The sequence below is a fragment of the Bos grunniens genome, chromosome 29 (assembly GCF_055505025.1).
Source record: "Bos grunniens cultivar Pamir isolate PY7600 chromosome 29, Bosgru_T2T1.0, whole genome shotgun sequence".
NCBI classification, from domain to species: Eukaryota; Metazoa; Chordata; class Mammalia; order Artiodactyla; family Bovidae; genus Bos; species Bos grunniens.
Window position 1 is genome coordinate 7,528,247 of NC_141193.1, and position 12,361 is coordinate 7,540,607.

At 52.6% G+C, this 12,361-nt stretch overlaps 1 long non-coding RNA gene across 1 annotated transcript; it reads right to left on the reverse strand.

The window, feature by feature from the left end:
• Positions 1-974: 974 nt before the first annotated feature.
• LOC147341892 (uncharacterized) lies at positions 975-4,375 on the reverse strand. The gene is made up of 2 exons (XR_015157953.1): positions 3,721-4,375; positions 975-3,535 (listed from the first exon to the last, which is right to left on the reverse strand). It is a non-coding gene; the product is annotated as an uncharacterized LOC147341892 (long non-coding RNA).
• Positions 4,376-12,361: the final 7,986 nt, after the last annotated feature.

Genomic DNA, 12,361 nt, shown 5'->3' on the forward strand with positions numbered 1-12,361 from the left:
TTGAGTTTGATAACCACTGTATAAAAACAAAAGAAAAAATAAGTTCTGAAAAAAAGGAAAAGCAGGCAGAAGAGAGCTGAGCAAAAACAAGAAGGGCAAGGTAGGAAAGGAAGCCTCGATTGTTCTGGGGAAATCAGAGAACAAGGTGCCGAGCAGGGAAAGATCCTGGAACCTGGACAGCTGTGAGCCTCGGACAGGCGGGAACCTAATTCCAGTCTCTGCAGGGGCCACACCCAGCTGCTCTCCCAGCCCCTCACTGTGGTCAGAGCACAACCTGTCCCTGTCCCCTTCCCACTCCCTTGGACATAAAAGCCTTCTCAGTAGAGGCGGGTGGTGGTTTCTATTCCAAGTTCATCTCGCGCAAAGCAAAACCTTAGGGCCCCAATGAACACACAACAGCATCACTGCTGGGCTCTCCCCGCCCAGGACACAGGGTCAGCTTAGACACAACACACACCCTGGATTCCAAATTGCTTAGCACAGCACTTACGCAACTCTTTAGTAAAATGAGAAGTATGTGCTTAAACCCAAATCCTAGACACATTCCAGCCTCCCAAAGACCACAAGTACGTCAAACATATATTACATGTTCTTTCCATTTGTTAGGCTGCTTACAGTCATCGAGAGAGATCCCCTTTTTGACAATATCATTTGGAAACAGAATTGGGTAAAATTCCAAGAATTTAGGAAACAGTCCCCCCACCCTGACAATGACCTTCGTTGGCTTGTGCTTTGTCATCACATTTTGCACAACCATCACACACTCCCAGTCAGCAGAGTCCATCCCCAACTGCCACTGGGGATGCAGGCCATTCAGGACCTACCCGTTCTGTTGAGGTTACCACACCGAGCTCAACGAGCTCAGTCTGGAGTTATATTAGTGAATCCAAGCCTAAATCTACAGTATGAAGGTACATTTCACTTCATGATACACAGGCAAGATCAGGGTTGAAAAAATATAGCAATACAAGCAATTCTAATGAGTCCAGAACGCAAACCTTTATTTGTGCTGTAAAGGGGAAGAAAGTGTTAGTAGTCACATACATGATGCAACAAGGACTGGTTCTTACCATACAGAACAACGTACAAGAACCCTTTCCACCTGTTTTTACAGTTTCAGTTTCACAACAGCTTACCGGAACATATTTCCCCATAGACACATGACTAATACTCTAAATTCATGACAGTAACTGTATCACATGCCCAAGTTACAGGTTAAGATCGGATCAACATACTTGTAAACATTCAAGAGAGAACCCAGAAAAATTCCGTGTCGTAAGTATTGAGGGTTTAAAATTCTCAAAACGAAATTCAATGGGAAAATGGACAGGATAGTCACTGGTATTCTCACAAAACTGATACTTCCCTAAATGTTTACAAATACCATAATCCAGGAAAGAAACTCCCCACCCCCAGTTTTGCTTATTTCCCTACCTGATTTTGGTTAAGTTTCCCCTCTAGTACCACCTTCACTAACACAAACATTCAAACTGAAGATGGAGTAAACTATTAACTGGAACCTTAGCAAGGGTACATAGATTGTTTGCTACCAAATATTACAGTAATTAGAGTGATCACGATTTAAGTTCTCCTTGTTACAATGAGGATGAAAAGCAAGCACTTTGGCTATTACTAATTACTCATCACAAAGAAAAGATAAGATGTTTATAAGGCAGGAAGTAACATATAAAACTCCTTTAAAAACCATTGTGTTTTCACTTTGCTCAAACTTTCAACTGCAAAATATCAAGTGAACAAAAATGTTACAAACCCAGAAGAGGGCATCTAAGCCTGTACCAAAATCTCAAAATACTTTAAAAGCCCACAATTAGGGTACTGAAAGTCTTTTCTGAAACTAGTCCCTGAACATTGCACACCTTCAGATAAACCACTTAAGAAGCTTGCAAAGGAGTGAAAGATGTTAATCTGCTGATGCAAGTCCCTAACAATCTTTCAAGAGACTGATATCCAGGTTTCAGTTAACTTTTCAGTCTTCCCCTTCTTGTAGCAAAGCAAAACAATTTTGCTTTTTTCCTTCCCCACACTTAGCAGTTTTAAGCATTGTAGAAACTTTTCAAGTAACAATTTAACATTAACAATGTACTATTAACTAGCATTTTCTTTGCCTTTGAGCTCTATTCCCCAGAGCTCTGCCTACTGATCTTTTCTCCAGAGAATTCCCTTCAACCCACTTTCCCTACCCTCCCACCCTCCGCAAGCCACACCTAATCACAGCCTTCTCTTCAGCTCACCCTCCCCAGCCCAGGCTGTTTCCCACCCAAACCCTCACCTCAGGGCCCTCCCATTTGAACACGAAGATTCCTCTGAAATCTAATCAAGTAAGATAAATTAAGCATATAGAGCAAGATGAACAGAAGATTACTCTTGGTACCCCAACTATTCCCTTCTGGTAGCAGAAGTGACCAAACGAAACCTGCCATTTTTATCACCATCTGGACATGACCATATCGCGCCCTCCCACCTAGCACAGCACAATGACACCCCACCCCCACTTCGCCAGTTGGCTTCATTTAAGTCAGTTGGCTTCATTTAAGTATTTGCCTAATGCATTTCAGTCTGGAACGCTTTCCCAACACACACATTATATATCACACTAAGAATTCCTCTGACAAAAGCACAGGCAGGCAGGTGGGTAGATGAGGGTCACTGGGATCCATGTGCAAGCTCCATCTACAAGGCATCATCTGTGTTGTGGCATCAGCGTTAAAATGTTCTACAGCTTAAGAGTCTTCTGGAAACAAGGTTCGTAGCACACTAGTATGACAGGAGACAATTTAGAAGATGGCAGCATCTGAAACCTCCAACCCAGGAGACGTGCTTGCTGACATTCACGTGCCCAGAGATCGTTGCTCCCGGATCAAATACTCAAAGCAACACATCTGCTGACGGCCCGGCTCCATCTGCTTTGGCCTTTTAAAGACTGCCCCTCATAAGCTCATGAAAACCTTAAAGGATGGCCTCCTGAATACAGGGCTTCCTGAGCAAGGCCTGGAAACATATGCCACTGGAGAACTTCCTCCTCCTAAGCCTCTGGAAATTCACTCTGCAGACAGCAATTTAGGCGGGCTCTTTCCTCCAGGGTCTCCCCTCCTGCACCGCTACGACTCACACTGGCCAGGGGCTCCATTTCTCCTGGTGCCATCAGATCGCCATGATGAACACTACAGTAACAAACCACCGTCTATGAGGCATTTTCGTAGCTTTTAGATGGTACCGTCGCTGCGGGCCCACCCAAGGGTGCATTCAATCCCCACCCTTTCCACTGGCAAGCAACACCACCCCGCCCACCCAGAGTCTCAGCAGGGGATGCCTCTCCTCTTGACGGTTACCAAGATACCGACTCCAATGGCAACAACTTTCCCGTCTTACCAGATTACCAGAAGCAATGTTTTAAGTGAATGGGTAACCTCGAGAGAGTGAAGGGGAGGAGGGGGAGTGGGGGGTGGGCAGAGTGAGCTCGCAGAAGAGGTTAGCGCAGAACCTAGAGGAAAAGTCCAAAGGGGAGCACTGCCACCTGGAAAATAAAGTGAGGGTCAATTTTGTCTGCCTACAGCTCCCGCCTGCCAGACATAATAGTAACCGCTTGGACCGGCACCTTACCTCCTCACTCACTCCCTAGACCACCCTCACACCCAGACCTGGGTTTCACCAGGCTGGGCCTGGCTGGACCCTGTCCCGGGCCGAGCCAGACTTACATACCGCCCTGGGCCAGAGCTGTCAGCCCCGCGAAGCTAAGGGCAGCTTCCACCACATGAGGCCTCATCCCCAGGCAGGCTCACAACCCTTTGTCTGGAAAAAAAGGGGGCTGCTGGTATTGACAAGTTCAAGTCCTGCCCTCCCTGCCCACCTGCCACCCTGCACCCCACTGCCTGCCTTCCAGCTCCTTTTCAAAGCATCGACTGACCAACTCCGCCTCCAGCAAGGGAGACAAGACCCTCAACCTCCTCCACCTCTCCGTCTCTGTCTTCCTCCTCCTACACAAACCAGGGCACCGGGGGCCGCTCAGCCTACGCAGGAGCGGCGCCCACCCGAAGGTCAAGTTCCCCTTCTCCAGCAGACAGCTGCGACAGCCAGGCCTGGGGTGTCGTCTTCCCCCTGGACTACTAAGAGCCCTTTCAACACAGCTCTCCCCAGCACAATTTCCCCAAGATCTAGTCCGCCCGTTAACCCTCCTTCTCTTGGCACCCCAAATCCCCCAGGCTCATCTAACTCTGCCATCGCTCTCATCGGTCCCCTAAGACCCTAAACTGGTCTACTCCGCCCTCCACAACTAAGCCCAGGCCCCCGGCCCTCCCTGTCGCTAACTCCTGCTGGACAGGCCACAACTTTTGCTTTTATAGTCCTGGGCCGCGTCACTGGGGCACTGCTCAACGGGACGATTCCTCCACTGCCACTAGAAAAAAAGTCCCTCCCCGACCCTGGCCAAGTAGACGACTCGGGGCGGCTCCCAGTTTCCCGAGTGTCCAGGTCTCGAATTCCCCAATTATCCCCACTCCTCTAAGCAAGTGCTTCCTGAGATCGACGACAGATCTCAAGGTCACCTTGGGGGGGAGGCGGATTCCAACGGGGACGAGGATGGGGAGAGAAATCCCCTTCTCAGCCTGTGATGGAGCCGAGGGTTGGCAGGCTTCCTGTTCCTTGAGGGGAGGTGTGGGTGGGGAGTGGATGAGGCGGGTTGGGGCTGCTCTCTGGAAGCGAAGGGAACTGCTGGGGGTCGCCTCAGGTCACCCCTGCCCAGCAGAAGTCCGAAAGAAGCGCCGGCAGAGCGTCTGGAAAATTCCAGGCGGCGGCCGCGGAGGGATCTCTGCAGAGGGCGCATCACTCCCTAGCGGCGGGGGTGGGGTTGGAGCGGCAGCGCGTGACTCCTCGGGCGTCGGCTGGGCCTCGTGAGCGCCGGTGACGTCAGCGCTGAGGCCTGCGGGTGGGAGCGGGGCGGGGGAGGGGAAGCCCGCGGCCCGACGGGCTGGAGCCAGGGCTCCGCCTGCGGGGGTCGTGGATTGTGAGCACGTCTGCACCGGGGCGGCTCTTAGAGAACCGCACCCACAGCTGTGCTCAGTGTCTCTGGCTAAGAAACATCGCTGTGATTTTTAAAACGTTGATTAAAAAGTTAAGCCCCCATGTTGCTGCTTGGTAGCTTGAGGGACGTGTGTCATCGCTTTGTTATTCTGTTACCAGGGGCCTGGAAGCTTGAAGTATTTCATCACAAAAGTTGTGCCTGTTGGGTTAGAGTACTTTATGATTATTCATTCTCTATTAACTGGGAAAAGGTAGTTGTGAGGTAATGAAAAGCAAGAGCTTGTTTGTGCAGAAAACAAAACGTGTAATTGTATGGCAACAAGACTAAAAGGATATAGATAACCCTCTTTCCTTTGGGGTTGGGAGGTGAGGGAAAACATTTGGGGTGCGAAGGGAACTAGTTTGTCCAAGCTACTTGACAACCTGTGATGGGCCTCAGGGAGTCTGCCTGATGATTGTGGGGGGCACCTCCCGGTGACTGCCTACAGGGAGCAGGCCCTCAATGTGGCTCTTCCAAAGTGGAAGCAAAAGCAACCCCGTGAGCGCCTGTCCACTTCACCGAGGCCTGGCAGCGCCTGCGGGACTGGTGAGAATTTGGAAAGGGTCGCTGGCACCTCCCTTGCCCATGTAGGGACCAGAGTAAGGGGAGTCGCAGCCCCAGACCCCCACGGGGCGTCCTCTCAGCCCTGCCGCATGGGATGGAAGGACAGTGGTCAGGAGTAAGGAGAACTGAGAAGGGCCTCTTGGACCAACTCCAGCCAGGAAGTCTTCTCCCAGGATAAACACCCACACCCTAAACAAACCCACCTGTGACAACAGGCTCCCTTGGCAACAAGGGGAAAACTGGGGAAGGAGGTTTTTCCCCTCAGCCTCTGCAAGATGGCATCTGCAGCTGCTAGGTGGGGGCTGGGGCCAGCTGCTGCACCCTTCCTGGTTCTCGGAAAACTGCTGTTGCTCATGTGACCGTCGACCCAGAAGGTTGAGTATGTGGCAAGCCCAGGCTTGTTCACAGGGCAGCTCAGCTGCTCTCTCCAGCCAGGGAAAGATTATGGAAGCTCACTTTTCCCCAAGGTCTGGCTCATCTGTCTTGTCCTGACATTTCCGTAGGTGGGTTGGGGAGACTAGACCTGAAAGAACAGTGTGGAAAAAGGGAATTGCATGTCAGAATGTTCTAGAAAGGCTGAGAGGTGTGTGTAATACCAAGCAAGTACCTTCTCTGCTGAGTCACAGTACCAGGCTGTGGGCTCAGCTCTATATTTATCTACAAGGTGCCTGAGAGGATGTAGTCACTGCTGTGTGTCTGCTTGATGTCTCAGCTTGCCGCTTTCTGTGTGTTAGTCTCTCGGTCGTGTCCGACTCTTTGTGATCCCATGGACTGTAGCCCGCCAGGCTTCTCTGTCCATGGAATTCTCCAGGCGAGAATATTGGAGTGGGTTGCCATGCCCTTCTCCAGATGCTGCTCTCTACCTGGTCTAATAACTTTCTCATTCACACATACTCCCAAATTCCAGGACCACACTACCTTAGGTTTTCTTTTTCAGGAGAGCAGGAGTACGTGGAAGTAGGCACAAAGAAAGCATTAGGATCCTACAGATCTGATGACTCCAGCACAAAAGGAATGAACCACCTCCTCTGTGCCCTTATGTCTGGAGGAGCCCAGCTCCATTTCAAGGACAAAATGACAGGGTTGCAGTGGGTCCTGGTTTGTTTCTCCTGGCCATGGACTTTTCCACAGCTAGTTTTCTTTGGAAACGGGATGTGGGACGTGTTTGAGCTCAGATGAGGGTAGAAAGCCACACAGGGACCACTCTGTGCTGCCTTAAGGGGCCAAGGCAGTGCTCACAGTACGGTGGACAAATGTGGGACCTGGGTTCTGCCTCTTTCTCTGCAAATAAGGCTAAAAATACTTCCATCCTGACAGAGGAGGAGGGGCAAGGCGGCCAGTGTGTCAGCAGATTTCTGTAGATCAAAACAAGCTGTTCCAGGAAACAGGCGTAAACAAGATGACCTTGGATCCCTGGGTGGGGCTGGGTAGTGATGGGTCTGCCACACCCGGGTGGGTGGCTGAAGCCTGCTGCTTCTGGCCAGCCAGCTTAGGAGCTCATGGTTGGAGGGGAAAGGAGGTTAGGAAGGACCCCTTGGGCAACCGGTGTTGCCCAGGATTTCAGGGTCAAAGTCCAGGTTCCAAGTCTTTTCTCACAGCCAGGGTTGCCTCCCCGACTTGTTCTGCAGCCTGCTCAGCTGGATTGTTAACTAGCATACACACCACCTGGAAAAGGATCCAGCAGAGAGAAGATGAGGGGTGAGGGACATCCCTGGTGGTCCAGTGGTTAGAACTCCTCACTTCCACTGCAGGGGGAACGAGTGCCATCTCTGGTTAGGGAACCAGGATCCCATAAGGGGTGAAGTGTGGCCAAAAATGGAGAAGGAGAGGGGTGAGAAGGGGTGGTACTTCAGGTTCAAATGGGGACAGGATGACAGTATTGCTGCAGCCATTAGAGAAGGTGCCAGAACCCTGCCCCCCACCGCCCCCAGGTCCAATTCCAGAGCCATGGCCTCCTGGGTCACCTTGGGCTCACCACTCACAGGAGACCAGCGGCGGGGGCCTTTTCCCTCTGAGCCCTGAGGCCCCTGGTCCCCGGGCCTGAGTGAGGAACTGCACAGTCACCGCGTACTGGCCCAGAGCCCTTCCTGCCCTGGCCCGCCTCACTGCAGCCCAGCAGGAACCACAACCAGGAACTCCTGCCCAGCCTGCCCTGGCCTCTCCTGCCCTGGCAGGAAGCGGGCCTCAGCCTGGGCTTCAGCCTGCTCCCCGCACCCCCCTGCAGCATGACCCTGGCAGGCCCTCACATGCTCACAGCGCGCCTTCCTGTTCTCACTTCATAATTCTGATGAATACTGTCCTGCCTAAAAGCACTTCACCCAGTGGTCGCCTGGCCCAGTCCACACTCAGCTCCTCCTGGCTTCTGCCGGGGTCACCTTCTCATTGAGTCCCCCGCTCCCTACCCCTTCCCTGTGGCTCAGATGGTAAAGAATCTGCCTGCAATGCAGAAGACCTGAATTTTATCCCTGGGTGGGAAAGATCCCCTGGAGAAGAGAATGGTAACCCACTCTAGTATTCTTGTCTGGAGAATCCCATGGACAGAGGTACAGTCTATGGGGTAGCAAAGAGTTGGACATGACTGAGCCACTAACACCTTCATCCTACCCTACTCCACCCCCACTGGGACTTGAGCTCCTCAAGGGAGGGGTTTCTCTCTGTTTTGTCCTCCACTGGGCCCGGCAGTCTCTGAAAATGGCTCTGGCATGGAACAGACCTCCAGGCATGTGTTGACCACACAATTTACGTTGGTTTGGTTTTGTTATTTTGTCACTCAGCATGCAGGATCTTATTTCCCTGACCAGGGATTGAACCTGTATCCCCTGCAGTGAAAGCACAGAGTCTTAACCACTGGACTGACAGGGAAGTCCCTAACAATTATGTTTTGTAAAGGTCACTTTGCAAAAGGAGGTTATGGTTGGATGGCATCACTGACTCAACCAACATGAATTTGAGCAAACTCCAGGAGATCGTGAAGGACAGTGAAGCCTGGCAGGCCGCAGACCATGAGGTTGCAAGGAGTGGAACACAACTTAGCAACTGAACAACAAAAAGCTTGCTGTCCACTGTGAGGCTCTCAGTAAATATTTGGGATGTTTCTGGACAGATGGAAGGAAGGAAATGAGTTCCCAGGTCAGCAGCAGGCCCACAAGCTCGATTACAGATCCAGCTCTGGCGGCCTGTCCAGCCCTGGACTCCCAGGTCTTGAGAGGAGGAGAAAGGAGAGGGTTGCTCCCTGTGGCCCCCGACCAGCAGTTCACATGAAGGGTGGCCCTGGTCACTGCTGAGCAGCTCCAGCTGGGCCTCCGAGGTGGTGCTAGTGGTAACGAACCCCCCTGCTAATGCAGGAGACATAAGAGAGGCAGGTTCGATCCCTGGGTCTGGAAGATCCCATGGAGGCATTGGACAAGACTGAAGTGATTCAGCAGGCAAGCTCTTTTTTTTATGGCTCCCCTGGTGGCTCAGCTGGTAAAGAATCTGCCTGCAACGTGGGAGACCTGGTTCAATTCCTGGGTTGGGAAAATCACCTGCAGAAGGGAATGGCTACCCACTCCAGTATTCTGGCCTGGAGAATTCCATGGACAGAGGAGCCTGGCAGACTGTAGTCCATGGGGTCACTAAGAGTTGGACACGACTGAGTGACTTTCACTTTCATTTTTTGGGCGGCTAAGGGAACCAGGGGGCGCCTCTCTCAGCCACTGCTGGTGGGAGGCATTCCAGGGAGAGGGTGCCAGGGGTGGATACTCCCAGACCCTGGTGTGTAAGACAGAGGAGTAGATGGGCCAGCCCACCTGCAGTTCACACTCATTTTTTGGATCCATGTGTGTAGAAAAGTGGGAGGAAGGCAAGGAGGGGATGCTAAGTTAGGAGAGGGCTTTTCACAGGTGTGACCCACGCCTCCTCTGGGGGTCCCAGGCCACGTAGGTTCTGGGTTCCTGAAGTCCTTTCTTGGCCACTGCCAGGCAGCTCCAACCAGGAGCACCACCCAGTTCCTAAGGCCAGGCCTCAGGCCTCAGGCCATGCCTCCAGGAAATAACTTTGTCAATGTGTTTCTTGCATCCGGATGTTTGGGACTCCCTGCCACGTAAAGGGCATCAGGCCCTTGGTGCCTCAGCCCTTCTACCTGCCTCCCTGCCATCCCTGAGCCTTGCCCATGCTGGCCTCCTGCCTGGAGCTCTCTCTGCCCTTCTCCTGCCAGCTCCTTTACAGGTTCATGGTCCTTGTGCCCTGAAGCCCTGCCCCTAAGTGCTGACCAGATTCAGTTGTCCCCTCTGCCCCACCCTGAGCGGTTGTGTCCTCACCCCCAAGCCCCCAGCAGAGGGAAGGCCTGTGGAATGAGGGACTTGGTCCCACACGTCTTGCCCCCCTTGACCACTGTTGCCCCACTAGTGGCTTCCAGATCTCCTTGCCAGCCCCCCTGTTGCAGACTGTCAACTACAAATTGGCACGTGCCAAAAGCTTTGCCAAGGACTGAACAACAAGGCCATTTGCCATCTGCTTCTGTGGAGACTGAACCCTGTGCTCTGCAGCTGTTGACCTTCAACCCCTGGAGGGAGTTCCAGGTGGAGTGAGGCACTCTGTACCCTGGTAGGGCAGGTCTGTAGATAATTGGATATTTTCAGGAACTGATTTCATGGTCTCAATCCTGCATCTCCTCATATCTAGAAAAGCACTAAATCCCTTCATGATGACATCAGATGCTTGTGACTAGCAGAAAACCTCTTGTAAAGTAAGTGCTTGATTGCATGGAACTCCCCCTTCACCAAATCTTACATATTGACCTTCCGCCACTGCCTCTCTTTTGGACAAGGAAATGGCAACCCACTCCAGTATTCTTGCCTGGAGAATCCCATGGACAGAGGAGCGGTGCTGACACCTCCCATGTCTGGGTCTGCACAGCCCCCCTCCTCCTCTCCCAGACCCGCCTGCAGCCCCCACTGCCAGAGCTCGCTTAGGCTGCGTCCCTGCGGATGGGACTGTCTTCCGGCCTGAGCCTGTCTCACCCCCTCAGTGACCTCGCTGGAGCACTGGTTGTTCAGACTCTCCTTGACCCTCTGAAGGAGACTTTTCTGTTCCGACTCCCTTTGGCCGCCTGAGTGGCATCGGAGGGAGAGAGAGAGAGAGAGAGAGAGAAAGAGAGAAAGGCGTGTGTGGTGCCAGGGCTGCCTCTGGGCAGAGGAACCCCTCCAAATGGTTCATCTGCCCCTGGAGGCTGCTGACCTTGATGCTGGGAGCAAGGCCTGTGCTTACTGACCCAGAGAGTCAGCTATCACCACTTCCCCCTCCTCCCCAAACGCCAAGTTCAAAGGGGTAGGGGACACAGAGGTCCTGGGAAGAGCTGGAGCTATTATTACTCTGCTGCTTGCAAATTATACCTATGACAAGTAGCTCAAAATAGCTGAGGGCGCAGTAGGGGTGGGGGAAGGGAGGTGCTTAGAGATGGGCGGGACTGCCAGGAAGTGGGGTGGGGGGAGGGTTGGGGCCTGGGACAGTCAGCTCCTCCTGTGCGCAAGGTGGGGAGCAGGGCGGACCCCGGATGTGCCCACCCCACTTCCTGGATTCCATGGTTTTAAATATTTTGACTCTGTTTTCATTACATACACACAGCACACACACAATCCCAAAGCAGAATCTGTTTTCATCACACACACACACACAGTCCCAAAGCAGAATCTGTTCTTGGGATGTAGATCCTGATCTTTGAAGAACATGGTCCCTCACCAACCTAGACAGCATATTAAGAAGCAAGCAGAGATACTACTTTACCAACAAAGGTCCATCTAGTCAAGGCTATGGTTTTTCCAGTAGTCATGTATGGATGTGAGAGTGGGACCATAAAGAAGGCTGAGTGCCGAAGAACTGATGGTTTTGAACTGTGGTGTTGGGGAAGACTCTTGAGAGTCCCTTGGACTGCAAGGAGATCCAACCAGTCCATCCTTAAGGAGGTCAGTCCTGAGTGTTCATTGGAAGGACTGATGTTGAAGCTGAAACTCCAATACTTTGGCCACCTGATGTGAAGAGCTGACTCATCTGGAAAGACCCTGATGCTGGGAAAGATTGAAGGCGGGTGAAGGGGACGACAGAGGATGAGATGGTTGGATGGCATCACTGACTCAATGGACGTGAGTTTGAGTAAACTCCGGGAGTTGGTGATGGACAGGGAGGCCTGGCATGCTGCAGTCCATGGGGTCACAAGAGTAGGACATGACTGAGCGACTGAACTGAACACCAACTGGGGACCACAGGGAGAAACCCTGTATCTGGTGCTCTTGAAGGCCCAAAACCCCTGATGGTGGACCAGAGGAAGGTGGCGGCGGTCAGAAGCCAGGGGGCCCCTCTGAGAAGCAGCAGGCATGCAGCGCCAGACCCGAGGACCGCAGAGCTGCTCCGGGTTCCGGGCTGCGTAGGATACGGGCAGGAAGTGCGGGCTCCGCCTCTGCCGCTGAGCTGGAGAGGAAAGGGCGGGCTCAACTGCCCCCTGCTGGCCACAGCCGGACCAGCAACCTACAGGCAGCCGCTCCAGCTCCCCTGCAACTGCCTACGCAGGCCTGGTCAGAGCCCGCTGAGAGGAGTCAAACCCATTGCCGCATGCAGCACAAAGCAGGAAAGATGGCGCGGTAGACAGAATAAGGACCCCCAGGATGTCTGCATCCTAACCCCGGAGCCTGTGAATGTTAAGTTACATGGCGAAGGGGAATTCAAATTGCTAATCAGTAGACTTTA